Below are 17449 nucleotides of genomic sequence, written 5' to 3' on the forward strand. Positions count from 1 at the left end.
TGGAATCAAGCATATATCAAGGTTTATACTGAGGTAAGGGATTGATCCCTGTTTTGTTAAGTTTTGAATTTGGTTTTTGAAAGGAATTGAGAAATAGCCATGGTTTTTCTTGTGTGGGATTCAGCTGGTTTGTTAAGGTGGAACTTAGCTCAAGCTTGGATTGGAGGAAGCTCAAGTCGAATTTCTGATAAAGGTAAGGGTATTAAGTGTATTTGCAATTTCATGGCTGTTATGGTTTAAGGAATTAGGGGACTGGATTGTGCTTTCTTAACTTTCAGTTTAAGTGTTAAAGTTTGAATTTAGGTGTGAATTCTGTGGATAAATGTGTAGATGAGTTGGGTTATAGTGTTTATAAGTTGTTGGTTGGTCTATGTGGGGTTTCAAACAGGTTTTGGGGCTTGGGTATGAAGTTGGGATGATTAGGAGTGAGTTAGGCTTGGGAAAAACGCGAAGGGAAACCCAGAAATCTGGGTCTGCGATGGTGTGCCGTGGCACAGCTTTTGCTTGCCGCGGCCTAGGGGTCTCTGGAGGTGGGTGCCGCGGCACAAGGAATGTGGTGCCGCGGCACAAGGCTAATTTCAGGGTGTCACATTATGCAATTTTTGGCCTCTGCTCCGGGGGTTCGGGAGATGTCTCCGGGGTGTTGTTCTAAGGTTTTGGGGGTTCCGAGAGTGTGGATTGGGTTCCGGGAAGGTAGTCTTGGATTGGTTAATGACAAAGAATATTGTATTTTTGTTGTGATTAGGACTTTGGAGAGGCTCGAGGTAGAGGACCGTGCTCGCGGCTTCGTGGCATCGGAAACCGGGGAATTGAAAGGTAAGAAAGCTGCACCTGAGTATGTGGTTAGGTTGGGACTAAGTGTTCCCTATGTTGGTATGTATTGTTATGTGAGTGTGATTAACCATGTGGTCACGATGGGACTAAGTGTTCCCAATATTTGTATATCATGTCGTGAGATGGTGTTATTACGCCATGGGACATGCGATTACCGGCCTAAGGGTGTCGGAATCAATATTTGCGCATTGAGGCGCAGCTCGGCCACTGGGAGCTGAGGCAGCTTATTTATCACTGAGCTTGGTTAAGCTGGCCAGAGTCAGTGAGTATTACACTGGGGGCGGCCCTATTGAGCCGAAGACAGTGTGCTAAATAGAGGGTGCGACTAAGGGCGCCAACCCTGAATGTTATTTGATGGGTATGACAATCTATTGGTTATGAACGTGAATATTGTGCTATGAATATAGTTAATTGACTGTCTGAATGACAACTGTTATTGCTGATTGGATAAATGTATGAAATGTTGAATTCTCGGTTGGGCATTGTGAAATATTTGTTAAGTGTTGCTGATCTTACTATGTTATCATGCTTTCTTGCTGGGCCTTGGCTCACGGGTGCTACGTGGTGCAGGTTAAGGCAAGGGCAGGCTGGACCAAGCCCGAGGTGGAGAGCTCCAAGGTGAAATGTACATAGCTAGCTGTTCGATCACCACGATCGAGGAGTGGACCAGGACAAGGACTACCTAACTGCTCGTTTTTGCCTTAGTATGGCCAGTCAATGTATTTAATCTTTGTAACTTTTTTAAATGGCTTTTAGACTGTCGTTTTTGGGATCCCATGTTGATAAACAATGCTTAGTAATGAAAATATAACTTTTGAGACCAAAACACTTTTAACCCTAGTTCCTCCACTGTTTCAGTAACACGATTTTACTTAAATGACTTGATTAGCAAGTCTGGCACCTTATAAACACACAGTGTAACGGTCTTGGCTATCCAGGGCGTTACAGATATGTTCTAAGGAGCAGATAAATGAGGGAAAATAGAAAAGGTTTTGACCAAAAATATTTGGTAAAAGGCGTGTATAGTTGGCGCCTCTCCTAGAAGGCATATAGCTAATAAATTTATAAAATACAAAATAATAAAGATATTACAACTAATAAATTTATAGAAATCTTAAAATTATTATACAATACTTAATTGTTCAATAAAATAATTTGTTTCCAATTAGTACTGATTTTATAAATACTTTAAAGAAATTAAATTTAAGTATTATATTGTTTATATCATAATTAATTTAAATTTTATTATAAAAATTATTACAAATACAAAAGTTAATAATAATAAAAATTCATAAAAAAATCTAATTTTAAACATTTTTAATTAATACATAACTGTTGATGCGGTTCTTCGCCAACAGATAATTAATAGAATAAGAGAGTGGAATTAGTGCTAAGTAATGAACCGTAACAGACAAATGATCTTAAAATAAAATGGTGACACGAATATCTTTTTAGGTGGTTCGAAGGTTAAAATCCTTCTACTCCACCAGCCAATATTATTGGTACCTTTCTGGTATTCTTTACAGGGTGTTTCTTTACACAATAGAATCCAACCCTTTGCAACTCCCAGGGTCTCCATATTTATAGGAGAGGGCACCTGGGGGTTGGCAAGGGGGGCCATCCCGTGACCTTCTTATCCATCATGTCACTTTCTGTGACATTCATGATTAATTCGTAAAACCTGACAAATGAAGTGTGGTCTAATCAATAGGTAAAAGGGATAATGGGCCGCACGGCCCATCCCAGTCGTGGGTGCCTGAACACGCACGTTTATGCTGCGTGTCCGAGAATTCAGGGATATATCAGACACGTGATGTCTGATATATGCACGTTTACATTGTGTGGTTGACTTTATAAGGGGTCATAGTTGCCAACTCAAGCTCGTACCTCAAGCTAGATGTCTTTTTAGCCCGCGGTGTCCGTACTTCTGATCCGACTCCTTAGTAACCTTAGTAAGCCTTTGGTTACCTCGAGCTAAAGAGGTGGGATCTGGCAACGACAGCTCTAGGTACACGGCATCCACGTGGCTGATATATAATTATGCCATTTCTCAGCTCGCTAATAGTCCGTGGATAATTAGGGCGTACATTTGCCCCCCAAGCCTCTGCTCGTGCACATGATGTGACCTGGGGCCACAGTGGGGGCTTTTAGGCTTCTTTGTGGACTCTTCACATCCCGCCCATTACTCAGGCGTCGAATATGTGGAGCATCATGGTTGGTGACGGTACGTCTTCCAAGAACCGCATTAAATGGCCTAGCCTATACCCGGCCGTCGTTTCGCCTTTCGAGTAGTGATCCTTGTATCCTACATCAATGCAATCCAATGGCCCTCCTCATTTGGCCTCTTACGTATATAAAAGGGGTGGCCATGTTTCGCATGGACCACCCGTTTATTTGAAAGTTTTCTCATTTCTTCATCTTCTCAGTCTCAAAAAAAAAACCCTCTCTTTCTTCCGGTTACTGTTCCCAGCGTTCTAGAAGTTCAGGCACAAGAGCTCCTTTGAGGCTTTGGCACCAGCCATTTCAGCAGGACTCCAACCCAGACGACCCTTTCAGCCTCATCACAGCAAAACATTCTGTAAGTTCTCCACTTGTGCATGCTTTAAATTTCTCCTTCACTGTTGCTTAGGTAAATTGTTTCTGTAGCCGCATGCAGTATTTTGCTGGTTTTTTGTGGGTATGATATGTGTAGGTTTTTATTCTAGGGCATTGACCGTAGAAAAAACCATTTAGGGGTACGACTTAAAGGGTACACCCTCTGGGGAAATTTTGTGGGTAGAGTTTTCGTATGCCTGTTTGAAATAACCACCTTTTAGGGTGCAAAACCGGGTAGCTTAGGGGACACGCTTCAAAGGCGGTTTTGCACTGTTTGCCTACTGAAACTTTCCTTCCAAGGAAAACTTTTACCCTGACCCTCCTAACGCATGAATTCCGAGTAATCGGGGATCCGCTGGGAGCACAGGTGCGTGTTCATAGAACCACTCAGCCCATGTAAAGGAAACACTTCGCGTCAAATTCTTTCTTATGCTTAGGTCGCCCTTTCTAAATTTTCTTCTTTTGTTCGTTAGGCGACCAGATGGGACCAATGAAGCACGCCCCCAAGAAGACTGCTGGCAGCTCGTCTTCTCAGCAAGCCAAAGGAAATGAGGTGGTCACAGACTCTCCAATCCTCGTTTTCGGTCCAGCCGTGGAGCAGGAGCTCGAGGTGGGGCCCGACGCTTTTTTCGAGGCCTTGAGGATCATCTCGAAGGTCACCTCCCAGGGGAAAGTGAATAAGATATTCCTTTCCCACAATATTGAGATTGGCAGGGGCGCCCTAAACGCCCCACCTCCCCTAGAAGGCAAGTGGAGCTGCGCACCGCTCGATGAAGAATACGCCGCTTGGAGCGACGAGCATCTCAAGGCTGGGACCTTCCTTCCGCTGGACTAGTACTTCGTGAATTTTCTTAATTACATGAAGCTGGCTCCTTTCCAGCTCCCCCCTAACTCATATCGCTTGTTAGCGGGGCTGAAATACCTATTCCTGAAGCAGGAATGGGAGGTCCCCACACCGGCAGGGGCGAGGCGATGGGTTATACTATCTAAACCGTTTTCCAAACACGGCTGCGGTCATCGAGCTGCCCATCCATCCTAATGACTTAAAGACCAGTTATTTATGTCCAAGGGGTTTCGCAACTGCGAACACCACTATTTCAACCGCCCTCATAAGTATCTTCTACTCTTAGCTCATAAGTTGATTACTGACTAGCTTCTTTTATTAGTTCCTGATCTAGAACCCATCATGCAGCCATTTTCGCAAGGACGGCCAAGTCCTTGACCCTCGGGGGTCAATACGAGACATTGGCGGGGCTGCCCCCTAGCGAAAAGGACTATCGCCAGCTCGTGTCCGACGAGAAGATGCTGGCATGCAAGCTAATCTCTCCAGGCCAGACTTTGTCCTTGAGGAGACCACGGGGCCCTCCTCCAGCTCGTTAGATGGCGTCCATCCTCGAGGAGGAGGCCGCAGGAGAGGAAGAGGATGAGGAGGACGAGGTGCCCCTCGTGCGGCAGAAGCAGGCACTGGAGGTCGCCCAAGAAATAGACCTGGACAGGGCCTGGTCCGGAGCAGCAGCCGGCCCCTCCGGGCAAGGTAATCCTTATATGTTTAGGGACTTAGATAGGGCCACCGCAGACCCTCTACTAGCTAGGTTCAATCCCAGCCAGCCCGTTCATCGCCATCGAAATGACCCGGACCGTGACATAACCTTACTCCAATGCGTCGACCAGCTCGTGCCGGGGCATGACATGAGCCGCCCTAGGGGTACTATAGTTGTAGATAATACCCTAGCCTTTAGGTCGGTCTTTTTTTAGGAGTATAGGACCAATCTTAGGTCGTGGCCCTCCCTCTTGGAGGGTGTAGTAGCTCCGGGTATTAGGCAGTACGTAGAAGAGTCTAGTCCTGAGCCAGATTCGGACCCAGAGCCTCTTCCAGGCCACGAGGTCATTATCTTAGACTCCCCTGCTACAGCTTTGGGGCCAGTGGTCATGACCATAGATTCCTCCTCTAGCTCGGAGGGTAGGATCCCTCAATACATGAGTTCTGTTTTCCCTTTTATTTTCATTTCTTTATACAAACATTTTTACATGTATATTAATTCTTTGTCTTTGCTTGTACAGAGGATATGTCTCAGCCCAGGAGCAACGATTTGAGAGTTATGTTCCCTGGAGGGAACCCCTCCTCCAGGGCCTCTGGGCCCATGGTAAAAAAGCTCCGGCTGGTGAAGAAAGCCATCGGGACTACTTCCAAGTCCCCTGCGAAGGGGAAAACCCAGGCCCTGGCAGCTCAGGAGAAAGTGCCTCCACCCCCTCTTGCAATGAAGATGTCCCCGCCTCCTCCACAAGCTCCCGATTATGTTCGGGAAACTGAGGTGCCCCCCGGGACCTTGTCGACCACAACCCCTGAGGTGCGCGTTCCGGTGAATCCTCGGGCTTTGGAGAAGATCCCCGATGTCTTTCGGGGAACGATCTACGAGACGGCGAGCTACACCATGGACCATTATTACAATGCCGCCGAGAGGGACCTGCGGGCGATCGAGACAAAGAGCCTGGAGAACGTGATGGATCTTCGCTGGGGATGGCTCTCACGGTAAGTTGGCCTTGCCATTTGTATTCCTTGCTCGTATGCATCACATGTTTGTTGTTTTTTTTTCTTTTAAGGCAGTTGCCTTATTATCTTTTGGTCTTGCAGGGTGCCTTGGCTCTCCACCAGAGCATATCCCGATCTAGGGCCAGGCTCGAGGACATGAGGGGCGAGCATCAGACTGCTTTGGCCACCCTTAAGATTGCCCAAAAGCAGGAATAGGATGCCAAGGATGCCCTGTCGACCGTTCAGGCTGAGCTGGACGCATCTCGACCTAAGCTACAAGAGGCCGGGGCTACCAAGGCCGCGCTAGCCGCTGTGAGGGCTGAGCTCGAGGATTCCAGGGCCGCTCGCGCCGTGATGGACACCGTGAAAGCTGAGGCCAAGGCCGCCCTGGCAACGGAGAGGGAAGCTTCCAGCTCCTCCATGGAAGCTACGCTGTACCACTGCTGGGTCTTCAACCCGGATGGTGACTTCTCCTTTCTGGGGGCGGACGCATGGGAGTCCTTTCTGGAGAAGTTCAAAGCTCATCTTCAGCAAGAGGCGCCCTCCGAGACCGGGGAGACTTCCACAGCCACCGAGCAGGAGGGCGAGGTGGTGACCTCATCAGAGCAGCCTGGCGGGGCCTAGGACTTCTCTTCTCTTTTTACCATTCAAACATTTTTTTTAACTTTGTATTGTGAGGTTTTCTAACCTCGAGACAGTTGGTTTTATCAAATTTATTCTTAATTGATTTACATCCTTTTTCCTCTATCTCATTTCTCTTTTAATACTCTTAGTTTCTGTTGGTGCTGTGATTGACTTTTTATGCTTTTCTAGGAAAAAACATGCTAATCAATTTCGAACCAACTTCTAAGATAAGTCCTGGTTGTATCCTGGACATTAAATTAAAAACTAAGTTCGCGTTAATTTTTTATTAATATCTCGTGCTTTTAAAGAAAAACAACGATCAATCAATTTTAATTAACTTCTAAGTTTTAGGACCTGGTTATATCCAGGACGTTAATTTGAAAACTTAGTGTGCATTCATTTTTTATTAATATCTCGTGCTTTTTAAGAAAAACAACGATCAATCAATTTGAATTAACTTTTATGTTTTAGGACTTGGTTACATCCAGGACGTTAATTTGAAAACTTAGTTCGCGTTAATTCTTGATTAATATCTTGTGCCTTTTAAGAAAAACACCGATCAATCAATTTGAATTAACTGCCAAGTTATAGGATGACCCGGTTATATCCAGGATACGACTTAGTTCGCGTTAATCCTTTATCAATATCTCGTGCTTTTTAAGAAAAACAACGATCAATCAATTTGAATTAACTTCTAAGTCTTTAAGATGACCTGGTTGTATCCAGGCACCGTATGCCCCCCAAGTAATTAGGAAAGGGTCTTTCGTGGTTACTTGAGATTACATCCACAAATATACACAATAATGAAAAAATATTTAATTCTCATTGCTCAATAAACAAAAGATGGCCCTTCTGATTAAGCCTTACAAGGGTATCACTGATAATATTTCTTCAAATGGATTGCGTTCCAAGTTCGTGGGACTGCTTCTCCATTAAGCCGAGCTAACTTGTATGTTCCTTCCTTTATGACCTCGATTATTTGATATGTCCCTTCCCAGTTCGGTCCCAATACTCCGTCTTTGGGATCCTTATTGGCTAAGAAGATTCTCCTGAGGACCAGGTCGCCAATGCTAAAGGCACATTTTCTGACCTTTGAGTTGAAATAACGAGTGATCTTTTGCTGATAATGCGCGAGCTGGAGCTGTGAATCTTCTCATCTTTCATCAATCAGGTCGAGGGATGCGCAGAGCAATTCATGATTGCGGTCCTGGTCATACGCCTGGACTCTATGCGAGGCTACCTTTACCTCGACAGGAAGGACCGCCTCACTCCCGAAAGCTAGGGAGAAAGGAGTATGACCTGTCGGAGTTCGATGCGAGGTCCGGTATGCCCACAGTACCTGGGGGAGCAATTCTGGCCAGACCCCCTTGGCTTCATCCAGTCTCTTCTTAAGGCTCGCCTTTAGCGTCTTATTGACGGCCTCGACCTGCCCATTTTCCTGGGGATAGGCCACGGAGGAGAAGCTCTTCACAATGTCGTGCCTCTCACAGGATTCGGTGAAGAGGTCGTTGTCGAACTACGTTCCATTGTCTAATACGATCTTTTTTGGCAGCCCAAACCGACAGATAATGCTTTTGACAACGAAGTCGAGGACTCTCTTTTAAGTGATTGTTGCCAAGGGTTCAGCCTCTGCCCATTTGGTGAAGTAGTCGATAGCCACCACTGCGTAATGGACCCCGCCCTTTCCAGTAGGGAGGGCGCAAACCAAGTCGATTCCCCAGACGGGGAATGGCCACAGGGACGAGATCATCTTCAACTCGACTAGTTGAGCTCGGGAAACTGTGGCAAATCGCTCGCACTTGTCACATTTCTTGACGTAAGAGATCGAGTCCTTCGACAGAGTGGGCCAGTAATATTCTTGCCTTAAGACCTTCAGGGCCAAGCTTTGTCCCCCAGTGTGATCTCCGCAAAAGCCCTCATGCACTTCTTGTAAAATGGTCTTTGCTTCACCTGGCAGAACACACCGTAAGAGGGGTAGAGAGTACCCACGCCGGTGTAGCATCCCATCTATCACTGTATACCTTGGAGCCTGGTAAAGTATCCGCCTTGCGTCGCTACGCCCTTCAGGTAACTTTCCTTCGATGATATATTCGAAGATGGGGGTCATCCAGGTCGGCCTGGCGTCGATCATCTCGACCTCCGCCGCAACTTCTATGCTTGGTTTCTCCAAGAACTCTACCGGTACCAACCCCAAAGTCTCTGTCTCCCCGGAGGTAGCGAGCTTTGCGAGGGCGTCTGCGTTGGCATTCTGCTCCCGAGGTATTTTCTCGATTGAGCCCCATTTAAATGCAGACAGCTCGACTTTTACCTTGGCTAGGTAAGCAGCTATCCTGGTTCCCCATGCTTGGTATTCTCCTAGCACTTGGTTTACCACGAGCTGGGAATCACTGAAACACTGAACGGAGCTGGCCTTCAGCTCATGGGCCACCCTTAGCCCGGCCAGTAAAGCTTCATATTCAGCCTTGTTGTTGGATGCTTTGAACCCGAATCTCAACGCTGAGTGGAATCTATGTCCTTCTGGGATATCAAAATGATTCCAGCTCTGGAGCCATTCTCATTAGATGAGCCATCTATGAAGACCTTCCATGATGCTTGGACCGAGGTGGCCTGGGGTTAATCTTCGACAGGATCTTCTCAAAATCCTGTGCATTCTGCCACAAAATCAGCCAGGGCCTGCCTTTTTATTGCAGTTAGCGGAGTGTACAAAATCTTGAACTGGCTGAGCACAATAGCCCACTTCAACAAACGTCCCGATGCTTCAGGTTTTTGCAAAACTTGCCTTAAAGGTTGATCGGTTATGACATGTATTGAGTGGGACTGGAAATACGGCCTGAGCTTTCAGGAGGCCATGATAAGACAAAATTCCATCTTCTCCATCAACGAGTATCGGGACTCAGCCCCGAGAAGCCTCTTGCTGATGTAATAGACTGGCTTTTGAACCTGGTCTTCTTCTTGGACCAATACGGCACTAGCTGCATCTTCTGTGACAGCTAGGTAAAGGAAAAGAGGCTATCGTGCCATTGGTTTGGACAATACGGGCGGCTCGGCTAGATGTTCTTTCAGGTCGAGGAAGGCACGTTCGCACTCCTCTGTCCATTCGAACTTCTTATTCCCCTGGAGCAGGTTGTAGAATGGCAGGCACTTGTCGGTGGATTTAGAAATAAACTGATTGAGGGCCGCCACCCTTCCTGTTAGGCCTTGAACGTCCTTTCGCGACCGATGTGAGGGAAGCTCGAGCAACGACCTGATCTTATCGGGGTTTGCCTCGATTCCTTCGGTGTTGACAATGAAACCCAGGAATTTTCCAGATGCGACCCCGAAAATGCACTTCTGCAGGTTAAGCCTCATGCCGTAGTCTCTCAGTATCTTGAAGCATTCTCCCAGGTCGGAAACATGGTTATCGACAACCTTCAACTTGACCAGCATGTCGTCGACGTACACTTCCATGTTTTTCCCGATCTGGTTGGAAAACATCTTGTTCACCAATCTTTGGTATGTAGCCCCGGCGTTCTTCAGCCTGAACGGCATGACCTTGTAACAATAGACGTTAGTTGGAGTCATGAAGCTAGTGTGCTCCTGATTCGCTGGGTTCATGGCGATCTGATTATAGCCCGAGTATGAATCCATAAAGGACATGAGCTCGTGCCCCGCCATGGCGTCTACCAATTGGTCGATCCTTGGCAAGGGAAAATAATCTTTGGGGCAAGCTTTGTTCAGATCAGAGAAGTCGATGCAGGTCCACCATTTCCTGTTGGGATTCGGGACCAACACAGGATTAGCGACCCAGACCGGGAACTTAGCTTCGCGGATAAAGCCGCACTTTTTGAGCCGGGCTACTTCCTCTTCTAGGGCTTCAGCTTGGGTTGTTCCTAGGCGCCTCTGTTTCTGGGATTTTGCTGGAACGCTCTTATCCAAATGGATGGTGTGCATGATGACACTTGGGCTGATTCCCACCATGTCCTCATGAGACCATGCGAACACATCCAGGTTCTCATGCAGGAACTTGATCAGCTCCGCCTTCCTCTCGCCACAGAGGTTTTTCCTGAGCTTAACCATCCGCAAGGGATTCTATGCATCGATACTTACCTCCTCGAGCTCTTCTATAGCTTGGAGCTCGGACTTATCCTCTCCTACTCTGGGGTCAATATCATCACTTAAGATGATATTTTCCCCTTCGGCACTCTGAGGTTTTTCAATCTTAGGATTAGGCAAAGGTTCTTGAGATTCCTCGTTTCCACTCTGGACGGTCATCGTTAACTGCCCGGTTTTTACTTTTCCCTTCATGGAAATGATGTAGCATTCCCTGGCAGCAAGTTGATCACCATGGACCGTGCATATCCCCGTGGAAGCAGGGAACTTCAGCACGAGGTGGCGGATGGAGGTAACGGCTTCAAACGCTATAAGCGTAGGTCGACCCAAAATGGCATTGTACGCGGCGGGACAATCGATGACCACAAACTTGAGGAGTTTCGAGACTGTCTGAGGTCCCTCTCCCAAGGTGATCACCAGCTTGATCGTTCCTATTGCCGCCGATCCTTCTCTAGAAAATCCATAAAGCATCATGGAGGTTGCTTTCAGCTCGGTGACAGACAAACCCATCTTCTCCAGCATGGACCGGAACCGTAGGTTTACCGAGCTCCCATTATCGACCAGAACTCTCCTAACTCTCTGATTAGCGAGCTGCACTGCTATGACCAGAGGGTAGATGCCTCTCCAATCGCTACTGCTTTGGTAGATGCTGCTAAGGGACAAACTCCACTTCGTTATGAGCTTTAAGTTCGTTTACATATCTCTTTTGGGCACCTCTGCTCGTGCCAGCCAAATGAGGACCTCCAGAGATCATGGAGATCTCTCCTCCTATCACGGGAGGAGGGACGTCCTGATCTACCCGAGACCCGGGCTGACTGACTGGGACTTCCAGAGCTGGATGGCCTGCGGAACTCTATTCCGTGCATACTGAGCCAAAGGTCCGACGTTGATGAGAGTTTCAATCTCATCCTTCAGGTGCCTACAATCATCGGTATTGTGGCCAATGTCGTTGTGGAACCGACAGAACCTGGAAGGGTCTCGCTTTCCCTTCTAGTGCTTTAATGGCTCCGGCTTCTTCTAGGGGAGGCGAGCAGAATTTGCTAGGAAGATGTTCTCCCTAGAGTGGGTGAGCTCCGTATAAGTCGCATAGACCGGCTTAAATTTTTCTACGGACTTGTTCTTCTTTGGGCCATGCTGGTTGCCCTCGCTGCTCCTCTTTCTCTTGCCTCCACCAAACTGGTTATTCTGCGTAACGGTCTGGGTCGCTGTCATGACCTCCGCTCCCACTCCAGCGGGCTGTTCAGGGACCTGGCAGGTTCCTGTGGCTGAGGCTTGCGCCTCCTCCAAGTTGATCCATCCCTGGGCCCTATTTAGGAATTCATTTACGGTGCTGACTCCCTTCCTTTGTATCTCATTCCAGAGTCCCCCCCCCCCCCCCGATGAGGATTCCCGTTCTCAAAGCCATGAGCTTTGAGCTGTCATCTGCGTCTCTGGCCCGAGCAGCGACGTTCGCGAATCTGCTCAGGTAAGCCTTCAAAGGCTCATCGGGTTGCTGTCTTACATTTGCCAGGGTATCGGCCTTGACGCGGGCAGCCTGGGAAGCTCGGAATGCTCTCTTGAAGTCAGTAGAGAAAGTTTTCCATGAGTTGATTGACTATTTTTTACTCTGTTTGAACCACTGTCTGGCCGGCCCAGTCAAGGTGGAGGGAAATATTAAACATCTCAGCTCGGGGCCAATGTTGTGGGCCATCATCAAGGTATTGAACATACCCAGATGATCTGACGGATCCCCGTCTCCGTTGAATTTGGACAAGTTCGGCATATGGAATCCAGGTGGATACGCAGTTGCTGCTATGCTGGGGGAAAAGAGCTCAAGTTCATCCCCTGAATCATATTCGTCTTTTTCTTCTTCTGATAGGAGCTTCCTCATCAGCTCCTCCATCTGAGCCAGGCGCTCAAGGGTTTTGTCCTGATTTCCTTGGTTGTTCGGGGGCTGTTCAACAGCTCTGGATCCATTGTACACATTTGGCGGGTTATTGTCCCTCCTATCTTGAGATAGGTTAAATGGGACATTCCTGCTGTCGTGTACCTCGAACAGGTCTTCCCTTTGGCGAGCACGGTTGCCGTTTCTCGCCGGGTCTCCTCTTTGAGAGTTTAGACGATCTCAGAGGTCGTCCCTCGGGGCGGCTTGAGGACTTTGCGTCGAGCTCAAGTGTTGGTGCAGGTCTCCGCCAGAAAGGTCACTTCGACGGCTTCCGGTCCAATATCTCCCATTTGAGAAGCTTGGAGCCCGCCTTTGGGGATGAGGATTCGGGACTTCTCTGGGTGCCCTGCTACGATGGGAAGGCCCTGCAGAAGGTGGATTTCTCCTACTGCTCCCATAATCTGGAATATCTCGGACTGGTCGAGGAGGAGACAGATATCTTATTGGTGAAGGAGGATGCCTGACCGGGGATGCAATCCTGGTCCCGTCAGGGCGGATTAGGTTAGGTCGGGGCCGCTCAGCTCTACCAACCTCTGGGTCTTGCGCTCAGCGGTCTGAGCGGGGTGCAGGACAGCTGGCCGGGACGGGCTATCGCTATGATCCCTCCCCGGATCTCCTTCGCGAATTCCCTCGAGCTCTCCTGGGCGAACTCGAGGGTGGAAGTGAGCTGGGAGTTGAAGTTCGGACCAATCGGCTATACTGTTGCTCGGCCCTAGGTTGTTCTTCAAAAGTGGTCTCCCGATTGTGCGATGTGGGAGTAGAGTTTGACGTCGGGGGTCTGGTCGACCGACTAGGCCTAGACCGATTACCCCGGTGGGACTTATGAGTCTCTCCTTGCCTCTTTTCGACGTTATCATCGGTTGTAAGAGGCGGTAGTCGGGCCAAAACCTCTTGAATTTGCTAGTTAGCTTTCGCCAGCTGACTCCTTAGCTGTGCATTCTCCATTTCTACCGCCGTATAGAAATCTGGGTTCGGATTAGGTGGCCGGGGAGCCGAACTTCCAGTGTCATCTTGGCCTATTGGCTGCTTGCCCGATCGCTATTGAACCTCATGGTTCTGATCATCGGAGAAGGCGGCATGATGGGCCTCCTGCCCATCATGTTGGTCTACCTCGTTACCATGTCTTGAGCGAGTGACCACCATGGTTGGGTATTTGTGATAGCACCAATCTAACAAGCTCTCAATGAAAGCACCAAACTATTGACGCAGTTCTTCGCCAACAGATAATTAATAGAATAAGAGAGTGGGATTAGTGCTAAGTAATGAACCGTAACAGATTAATGATCTTAAAATAAAATGGTGACACGAATATCTTTTTAGGTGGTTCGACGGTTAAAATCCTTCTACTCCACCAGCCAGTATTATTGGTACCATTCTGGTATTCTTTACAGGGTGTTTCTTTACACAATAGAATCCAACCCTTTGCAACTCCTAGGGTCTCCATATTTATAGGAGAGGGCACCTGGGGGTTGGCAAGGGGGGCCATCCCGTGCCCTTCTTACCCATCATGTCACTTTCTGTGACATTCATGATTAATTCGTAAAACCTGACAAATGAAGTGTGGTCTAATCAATAGGTAAGGGGGGTAATGGGCCGCACAGCCCATCCTAGTCGTGGGTGCCTAAACAGACACGTTTATCCTGCGTGTCCGAGAATTTAGGGATATATCAGACACGTGATGTCTGATATATGCACGTTTACATTGCGTGGTTGACTTTTTAGGGGTCACAGTTGCCAACTCAAGCTCGTACCTCGAGCTGGATGTCTTCTTAGCCCGCGGCGTCCGTACTTCTGACCCGACTCCTTAGTAACATTAGTAAGCCTTTGGTTACCTCGAGCTAAAGAGGTGGGACCTGGTAACGGCAGCTCCGGGTACATGGCATCCACGTGGCTGATATATAATTATGTCATTTCTCAGCTCGCTAATAGCCTGTGGATAATTATGGCGTACAATAACTTTTATAAATATATTTATATAATTTAGTTTATTTTTAATTAAAATTATATTATTTATTAATTATATTTTTAGATGTTTTATTTTAATTTTGGTGACATTTTATAACTGTTGGTATTGAGCTTTTATTGTCAATAGCGACAACTTTTAACTGTCGGGAGTTGCAAGGGAAAAAATTAAATCCCACACAACCGACTAAATATATACAACCACACAACTGACAGGAGCTGCAAGGGAAAAAATCAAACAAAATAAATAAATATATGTAGATATATATATATATATTTATATGAGAGTGAGAGATTGAGAGTGAGTGAGAGACACTGAGAGTAAGAGAGAGCAGAAACTAAATATTTATATATACCTGAAAGTGAAGGGAGGCACGAGGAAAATAACAGTGTAGATGAACCAAAGCATGAGGGAGGAAAGTGAAGGGAGGTAGTTAGAGACAGGAGATCGACCCAGCTGCCCAAGAAAAATGAAAAAAAACACAGTGAGGAAAAATATATTTACATAATTTAGTTTATTTTTAAATTATATTTCGTTCGCTATATTTTTATAAATATATTTTTAGGTTTTTATATTTATAAAAAATATATTTAAATATAATAAATAATTTATTAATAGCTAATATTAAATATTATTAAAATGTTACATAAATTAATTAAATAATTTATTTTTAAATAAAATAAATTTAGTATTATAAATTATTAATTACTACTTTGACAAGTTTTATTTCAATATTAATTAACTTTTTACATAAATAATTGATATTAGTTTTAAAAGAAAAAAAAATAAAATTAATACTATAACATCAAAATAAGTATCATTAATGCATTTTTATTTAATTTTTTTTATTAAATATATAATAACTAATTGAATTAATAATTAATATTACAAATTATTAAAAAATTAGACAATTATTTGAATAATTTATTTGAAAAAACTTATTTTTTAACTAATAGCTATTTTATTCTATTTACAAATTTTTTATGAATATATTTATATCATGTATTAAATTATATTAAAAAAATATAAATTTTTCCGTAGTTGATTAAAAAAATTGTATTTGATGAGACAATAGTTTTCGCAGAAATGTCATATCGTGTTAAAAGTAGATATGCTACGACAGTCTCACCAGAACTATCGTCTCATGTAAGTTTTAATTTACATGACATAACAGTTCAAGGGCTATTGTTGTCTCATGTCTATTTTTTTGTCACGAGACAACAGTTCTACAAAAATTGTTGTCTCTCCTGTGTTGCCTAAATACAGTTTTGTAGTAGTGTTCGCTATAATAGCACCAACAAGAAATTGTTCCTGCAAAACAATATTAAGGGTAGATAGTTTATTGATAATAATTTGTAATTCATGAATTTGGGGTAGAAGGAGCTTCACATCATAAAACTTAAATTCCATATATTGAGTAATAAAGAATTTCTTTGTACCTTCTTCTTCCATTTTGTACTTTTTCTCCATTACATCCCAAATATCCTTTCTGGTCTTTGTGTTGGTGTAGATGTCATACAACCGGTCCGAGTGAGCACTGAGAATGAGACCCCTATAAATTATTTCATCTTCTTCACGTTTCTTCCTTTCTTTGATGACTTCTTGACAGTCATCTTCTTTGGAGGGTTCTATGGTCTTTAGTTTCTTATCTAGGACATAAAATACCTTAAGATTATTTAGCAAACACCTAATCTAATTTTACCAGCACACCATGTTTGTTCCATCAAATCTATCCAATATAACAAAGACTTGTGTCACAAATTTTAAAGCCGAAATTTAAGATGATTCTTCCATGATGATGTATCTCAGATTATAGAGATCATGATTGTTGGGAGAGAGTGAGATTATACCACCACTATAATAAGAATCTACATATAATAACATTTGACAGAGTCGAATAAAAGAGAGATAGAATAATGCAAACCCTAGTTATAGAACAAACTTTAGGATATTATTGCAAGCTTCAAATCAAGACTTATACATGAGATGTATCATTGTCAAATTTTTCTATTTCCTAGCCCTTAATGGATGCTTGAGGCTTTTTCCAGTTGGAAAGGTAATTTGGATTGAACAAACGTTGAAATTAACAAAGACAACCACATTCTTTATGAATTTCTTTCGAAAACTTATGATCTTGAAAGCTATAGAGAGATAGAGGTTAGAGAGAGAATTGAAAGAGTGAACAAGTCTATCAACTCTAAGACAACCCTTTCATAGTTTACGCACCGTCATTAACTCTAAACAATAGGAGTAGAGATTTAGAACACATCATTTGGGGCTTAAAATAAGTATCTATACAGACACATCAAGTGACACATCGCCTGCTGCATTTTGTCAAGCCCTATGGCATTAGGTGACGCATCGAAGGCGACACAACGCCATATTGGTAGTTCTAACTTCTCAAAAGTGACCTTAAATACCTCCAAATGTTCCTAAATGTTTTGAGCATCCTTAAATACCTCAATGTATCACTTTGGACCAAAAAGAACAATTTTTAAATGTCCACAATAAAAAGTCAAATTTCACATCTTCACTATGTGAAACTATTTTGAGTTTTACACTTAGCTTGTGTAAGACAACTTTTATTTTGTATTTTAACCAATCCTAACAGATGTTGTACCTAATTTTCAAATAGTATAATTGGCTTAAGCTATGTAGCGCACCAATTTTAATTTTTTTAGTTATTAACATTTTGTGTTTTATTTTATTTAAGTGTTAAGTGTGGTGAATTATTTGGTTTAAATGTTTGTTTATTTTATTTAATTGTTAAAATTGTTGGTAGAATTTTTGTGAAATTAATTGTTAAATGATATGTATTTATTTTTTATTTTTCTTAAAATGTGATTTTTGAGTTTTGGTTGTATACACTAAGGTGCATGATAGGTAGTGA

The sequence above is a fragment of the Humulus lupulus genome, chromosome 9 (genome assembly GCF_963169125.1).
Source record: "Humulus lupulus chromosome 9, drHumLupu1.1, whole genome shotgun sequence".
Lineage (NCBI taxonomy): Eukaryota > Viridiplantae > Streptophyta > Magnoliopsida > Rosales > Cannabaceae > Humulus > Humulus lupulus.